Source organism: Apium graveolens, chromosome 10, assembly GCF_009905375.1.
Source record: "Apium graveolens cultivar Ventura chromosome 10, ASM990537v1, whole genome shotgun sequence".
Lineage (NCBI taxonomy): Eukaryota > Viridiplantae > Streptophyta > Magnoliopsida > Apiales > Apiaceae > Apium > Apium graveolens.
The window spans coordinates 34,156,002-34,163,531 of NC_133656.1; the positions used below are offsets into that span (position 1 = coordinate 34,156,002).

The 7,530-nt window shown below is 36.3% G+C and overlaps 1 non-coding gene across 1 annotated transcript; it reads left to right on the plus strand.

Annotated features, from left to right (window-relative positions):
• The first annotated feature begins 1,309 nt into the window (after nucleotides 1-1,309).
• On the plus strand, nucleotides 1,310-1,416 carry LOC141694814 (small nucleolar RNA R71). Its single transcript, XR_012564096.1, has one exon. It is a non-coding gene; the product is annotated as a small nucleolar RNA R71 (small nucleolar RNA).
• The last annotated feature ends 6,114 nt before the right edge of the window (nucleotides 1,417-7,530 follow it).

Here is a 7,530-nt window from a genome sequence, read left to right on the forward strand (position 1 = left end):
GCAAAGTCATATAAGTAGGCTTTGGATCCGGTAAGTCCAACTTCTTGAAGAAGTGACAAAGGCATCAGATTATGTTAGCTCCCAAGTCACATAAGCATTTGTCAAATGACACATTTCCATGGTGCATGGAATAGTGAAGCTTCCAGGATCCTTAAGTTTCGGAGGCAACTTCGGTTGTAGCACATCACTGCATTCCTCCGTGAGAGCAACGGTCTGTAAGTCATCAAGCTTCACCTTTCGCGAGAGAATACCTTTCATAAACTTCACATAACTAGGAATATATTCAAGAGCTTCAGCGAAAGGTATGTTGATGTGAAGTTTCTTGAACACCTCCATAAACTTCTCAAACTGCTTATCCGGATTTTTCTTTTGTAGCCTTTTAGGAAAGGGAGGTGGAGGATAGATCTGTTTCTCCCTGTATTACCCTCAGGAGGAGTGTTCTCAATAGTAGTCTTCCTTGGTTCCACTTCTGCTTCCTTCTGCACTTTTTCTTCTTCAGCCTCAACTTCAGATTCGGGAGTCTTAGCTTTTCAGGATTTACAACCTTACCAGACCTCAATGTAATTACCTTAACATGCTCCTTGGCTTCCTTCTTGCCTGGCACTTTAGTATCGCTTGGATGCGTGCCAGGTAGACGATTCAGTAATGCATTAGCAATCTGCCCAATATGATTCTCCAAGGTCTTGATAGAAACAGCTTAGCTCTTGCACATGAGGCTCAATTCCTCCGATTCAGATTTTCATTAGCTTGCGGTAACTGCTGAAGTTGAAGTTGTTGCCTCGGGGCATATTGCAGTTGTTGAAAACCAGGAGGGTTATACTGTTTTGTTGTGTATGACTGATAAGCTTGTTGCACTGCATTCTAGTTGTTGCTCTAGCTGAAGTTAGGATGATTTCGGTTATTGGGATGATTAGTGCCTGGAGCTTGCTGCTGTGATCTCTGAAAGTTGCTCACAATTGAGTTGATTCACTAGAAATAGCACACTGCTCTTTCATGTGCCCCCGCACAAAGTTCACAAACACTAGTGATTTGATTAACTCCATAATTAGCCAAAGAGTCCACTTTCATCATCAAAGATTGAAGTTGAGCAACTATAGCAGTAGTTGTATCCACTTCCAGAATTCTTGCGACCTTGCCTTGCAACATTCTTTACGTAGGATTCTGGTATTCATTAGCTTCTATGAGCTCAATCAACTCATAAGCTTCATTATAGCTTTTGGCCCATGAGGCTCCACCAGATGCTGCATCGAGCATAGGTCTAGACTCGCCCAAACCATTGTAGAAATAGTTTATAATCATCCAATCAGGCATGCCATGGTGTGGGAACTTCCTTAGCATCTCCTTATATCGATCCCAAGCCTCACACAGAGATTCTCCAGTTTGATGTGCAAACTTAGTAAGAGCATTCCTAATATCAGCAGTCTTTGCCATATGAAAGAATTTAATGAGAAACTTTGAGCAAGATCCTCCCATTTGGTGATAGACCCTAGTGGTCAAGAATGTAACTGGCACTTTGCTTTATCCCTCATCGAGAATGGGAAAAGCCTCAGCTTGATAGCATCTTCAGTTACCCCATTGAAGTTGAAAGTCTCGCAGATCTCGATGAAATCCCTGATGTGCATGTTGGGGTCTTCTTTAGGAGAACCCCCAAACTGAACTGAGTTATGTATCATCTGAATCGTGCTCGACTTGATCTCAAAAGTGTTGGCCGAGATGGCTGATCTGATGATGCTCGGCTGAATATCATTGATCTTAGGCTGAGAATAGTCCAACAAAGCCTTAGGAATTTCTGCTTGATCTCCCATCACTACTAAAGCTGGTTCCTAGACTTTCTCTTCTTCTTCCACTTTCTCTTTGTCCTCAAAAACTTCCCTTCAAATCACTACAGCTTCCTCCTCGGCTTGATCCAGAGTTCTCTTACAAGCCCGTGAACGCGTATGCATACATGCTCTCTAGAGTACCTGAAACACGACAAGGAAAAGAGTAGGTAAGTAACAATATCCGAGTCAATGAACTTTAACGATCACTGATGAAAAACACATAAACTAAAGTTAATACTGAGCCCTCGGCAGTGGCGCCAAAAACATTTTCGTCACTAAGGACGCGCTAATAATTTACGCAAGTATACGCGATCGCAAGTAATATAGAATTATTTCTAGTTCATTCCCACAGAGACTGGTTTAGGTTAACTTTATGATTTATGCACTTATATAACAATGATATGGCTATTATTCAATGCTAAGACGATTAACTATTTAGAATTATACTAGAGCACATTAACTAAGAGATTAAAGAGAGTTAAATAATATATAACACAAAGATGGGATTCTAACTTCATTAAATACTTCATTCAATAGCATTTTCATTCTTAACCTTAGCATGTAATGGTGATGACACTAATCAGATAACACGAAACTGATAAACGCCAACTTTAGTTGTACGAATACCATACTACCAGACATCCACAAAAGAGATGGAAGCTGGATAGACACCAATTATATTGAGACCCTATAACGACTCGCATACTTTATATTTAATTAAAGTATATTTATGGAATTATTAAATTAATAATATATGTGTATAACTTCTGTCAGCTATGGGTTGTTTTACGGTTATCCATGGGTGTGAATTATGGTGTCCAGGGTGGTTCGTGTAATTAATTATGGACTTGCATTGAATTGTTTTCACTTTTAAAAGTAGATTTAATACAAGTTTATCTGTGTAAATATGTGGATTGTCTCTAAAATTGTTTTTATGATTTTATAATTTCAATATTTATTTTTGGGATTTTATAAAATTCAGAATGTCAATATTTCATTAATTATTTAGCCTTGAGTGATTTTCTGATTGTATTTATTCGTAAAATCTGTATTAACTCTGAGATTCTTTAAAAATTATGAAACTCATATTTATTTAAGTTGGAATATTTCGAGAATTTTAAAATTATTTTGGTAATTTTAGGGATTAATTTCACCCGCGTGTCGATTCGTTTAATTGATAAAAGTGGGTATAAATTGCATTTCAAAAATTATTTTAAAATTACGAAATTCATATTTTTATAAACTTCGGGATATTTATAACATTTTAAGACTATTTTCGTGATTTTCTGAAATTGTTTTAAGTGCAGCTCGGTTCGTTAATTGCGAAATGCGGGTGCGAGTTGCGTTTCAAAAATACTTTAAAAATTATGAAAAATTATTTTTAATAACTTTGGAATATTTTTGATATTTAAAATTATCTTAGTAATTTTCGGGTTAGTTTCACCCGCAACTTAGGTCGTTAAATTTTAAAATACGGATAAAAAAAACCAGGCTTGCAGGCAGTAAAAAGGACATGTGGCAGTTAATTCGGGGGGGTGGAAATAGCATTTGATACGTGTTAGTTGCTGGGATTTTTCAGTTTAAAAAAAAACAAACAAAAACACAACACACACATACCTCTTTTTTCTCCCTCATCTCTCTCTATCTCTCTCACATTCTCTTACTTCCTCTCTATGCTCTCGGCTCTCCTCCTGGTCTCTCCCATCTAATTTGTTCCGCCGATTCACTATAGTTCTTCTATGTCCTTGGTAATCGCCGTTGTTCTCCCTCATTTTCCGGCCTCCTATTGCCGCGGTTCGCCGAAGAGGCGACGGTGGGGGGATTATGCCTGAATCTGTGCTTATATGTTTCTATTGGTTATTTTCTGTATTCATACCTGTTTGTGTGTGCGATTATATTGGTTGGCATCGCTGCTGGTTAAACCCTGTCATTGCACTTGTTGTTCGGCTGTTCTCTGTTTCTCTTTTTCCGTTTTCGCGCGTGAGGCGTGTACGACTGTGGTTCATTTATTTTTATATATTGATTTCTATGCAGGAATGGTTGATTGATTTCGTGAAATGAAATTTACTATTTTATGCGGAAATTAACTAATAATCGGCGGAATCGGTTTGGACACCTGAATTATTCGGGCACCGACAGATTTCGCCGCCGTCAGCGATGAACATCAGTGAGCTGACGGTGGACTGTGATGACGCGGTTCTGAGTCCTAATATTTTAAAATAAATAAATATAAAAATAGAACAAAAATAAAGGATATAATAATAATTAGTTGATTTAAATCGGTGGTTGGGAAATTGTGAAATATGAATTACGTGATTGGTTTGGACTGAATTGATTGGTGGTGTTTGTGATTTAACATCGAATTGGTTCGACGGGTAGTCCGATAAACAAAGGAGACGCTGCCCGATTTCCGGGAAATTGAACTACGGAAATACGGGAGCATATTCGATGATTATCAAGGACGTTGAGTGGCTATATATACATATGTATGTGTTTTATATGAAACTTGATTGTACAATGTGATGAAATATTTTGCTGCATCGATAACCCTGATTTCGTAAATTACGAGTATAATGTATTTTCTGGAAACGAACACTGAACCGATTTTCGAGAACGTGAACCCTGATTATTGTGTGTGTTATCGTATTATAATAGTACATATAAGTGCGAGTCGGGATTGTTATAATTTGGGTAGAATTGTTATCGAGGATATGTCAAGCATACCTAGACGTCTAACGTAGATTATTTCGGCTCTGTAGTTTCTAGTCGAAGGACTCCAGAAGTGAAATCGAACTAAGAATAACCTAGTGATCAGTCGACAAGTATAACACCCCCAGATCTGGGGTCGGGGATCCGGGTCGTCACGGTCTTTCTTTCCATAATATCACTTCACTTAATTAATAATAAATAACCTTATGCTGTGACCCCACACTAACACACACCACAACCCGTTATAGTCTCAGAGATGAAATTGAAATAAGTACAAGTCTTTGAATCCATAATTTAAAAGTATTACAACCCAAAATGATTACTTGATAATTTACAGTTAATTGCCATTATCTGCCACAAGTTATAATTATACATAATTGATTCTCAAAAGTAGAGTGCCTGATCTACCAATAGATCTACCTCTGCAGCTATAGCAGCCACAACATCATCGGGAAGACGCGGGACGCTTCCCACGCGCTTGCGCTGGGTCTGCTGGAGTCTGGCCATCTTTCCTAACTGTTGTTGTGTGATGAAGAAATAAAGCAAGAGTGAGCCTTACAGCTCGCAAGATAATATATAGTGATAACAATAATATAAGTATCTAAATGGATACTTACTAGAATCTTTTATCATGTGTAAGATAATTACTTACTAGATATAAGTAAAAACAAGGGATGAAGTTACCAAATACTTCACTACACTTATATCATTTATAAAGCTACTTGAACTACCACTGTTCAAAGTATAATGAGCTTTTACCAGTTCATCACATAGATGAGACTACAAGACAAGATTTGAATAGATTAAACCTTTGGAATATTATTAAAGGAAATGAAGTTATGATAAACTTCATTAAGTTCTGATATGTATATATATCCACATATACATCTTCTTTATACATTTCCTGAAAACCTCTGTCATGTAAAGTATGAACAGAGTTTGAAACATCCAATAAATTTTGGGAAAGGAAAAGAATTTTGGCATAAACCAGGTATCTCGCTGATCAGGCAAAGATACCAATAAGTAACCTTTCTACTAGTAGATGGACGAATTCCCCACTGGTCATCACCCTGGTCTCAATAGGACCTTATGCTGGACTGCCACTCAGCCACTTATGCATTTGATGGACTCCCACTGAGCCACTTACACTATCATGGACACCCACTGAGCCCATGTTGCTTATGCCGACTCAATAGATGGACTTACTTCCCGAACGTTGGGTAAGTAATCAATTCATTTACCAAAACTGCAACCTTGTTGCGAATATAAAATACACCACAGAGCCGGATCCCTCAAGTTTTGAGCGAGTATTTAAATCCCCTTAAAAAGGAAGATCTTAAATATAAAAATGAGTTTTGGGATCCGCTCTAACTTTTAAAAATCATTTTGAAGACTCGAAACACTTTAAAGAGTGTTTGGAGTAAAGCTGATTTAATGAAGTAAATCAGTCCCCAGTATATTTAGAAAATGTCTGAATATTATTATTTAAATAATATTCCCATAAAGAATAATCTTTATAAAAATAATTGAAGTAGAAGTATTAAAACTTATACTTGAAATGGATATTAAATAACCAAAGATATACTTATATGAAAGTACTATCTTTATTTGAATAATCGAAAATAAGTTTGATTATTGACACCTTATTCTTTAATAAGATAAAGAATATATTGCAGTAATAAGCGGAGTCATAATACCTCGAATGAATATTATAAATAATATTCATAAAATACAGGAGTCATACATCCTCAAATGAATATCCAAGTAATATCCAATAATAATATAAAAGAGTCATAAGCCCTCGAATAATATTCGAAATATATTCATTAAATAAAATAAATGAGTCATAAGCCCTCGAATGAATATCGTAATAATATTCATTAAATAAAATAAAGTTATCGAATAAACCTTATTCGATTAATAGTTTTAAAAACTATATCAATATATATATATATAAATATATATTATACTCGGGAGCCTCGCCTCCCGGTTTTAGAAAAAGTTCACCTTTTGATCCCCTATACTAAGGGTATACGCAAATACCGCTTATCTCTAGCATAGGTATTATGCAACGAATAAGCATTTGAACCAACAGATATATAATTCAAGATTACGAAACAGGCATGCATATATACCATATCACATGCTACAATATATCGCAAGAATTTGCTAATAACAAATATGCATTTAACCGCAAGATTCATGCATATACACAAATACATCACAACAACAGTATAACGGATAGAAAACTTGCCTGAGCGACTTGGGGTGATAAAGGCTCGGGACGAGTTTGGTAACCTATAAACAACAAGTAAGTTGGAATTAAACCAAAGTCACTTGTAAATCTATACTTTAACTAACTTAGACTCTAACGCTTGTTTTGCGCTTACTGAATCTCTTAAGTCACTCGGGTACCCTCAGCTCCACCATTTTTAATAATTTAATACTTTAACTGCCTAACACACTTACCAAAAATGTTTCATACATTAATTAACCCTTTTTGGTCTTTAACCTATGTTTCAAAGTAAGGCGAGGGGAAAAGTTTCGTTCGCGAAAACGCCGTTACTTGAAACGGTCGTTTCCTCCTAAACCGTGCATCGGAATCGAACGAACTACATATTAAAACGAAGCTCGTAACACGAACTATCTAAACATGGCAATGGTCAAAATCTAGCAGGGGGTTCTCGGGTCCTAATGTTATGCACAAAAACAGTCTAAAGAAAATCGGACGTTACGACGGCTATGTTTACGCGATTTCCCAATTTAAAACCATTCAAAACCAACCCAATTCACCTTAATCCAACATACAACCAACATCCATCCTTATCACATCATAACAACCCCAACCAATTCAATTTTAACATTCATACTTATGCCTAAGCTTGAATTTAACTATACTACATTCTTTTAACCAAAACAACAAGATTTACCAATCCGATTCAATACCATTTCAATCCCAAACTCTAAATCACAAACATCAAGCTACAATATCACCCTACTA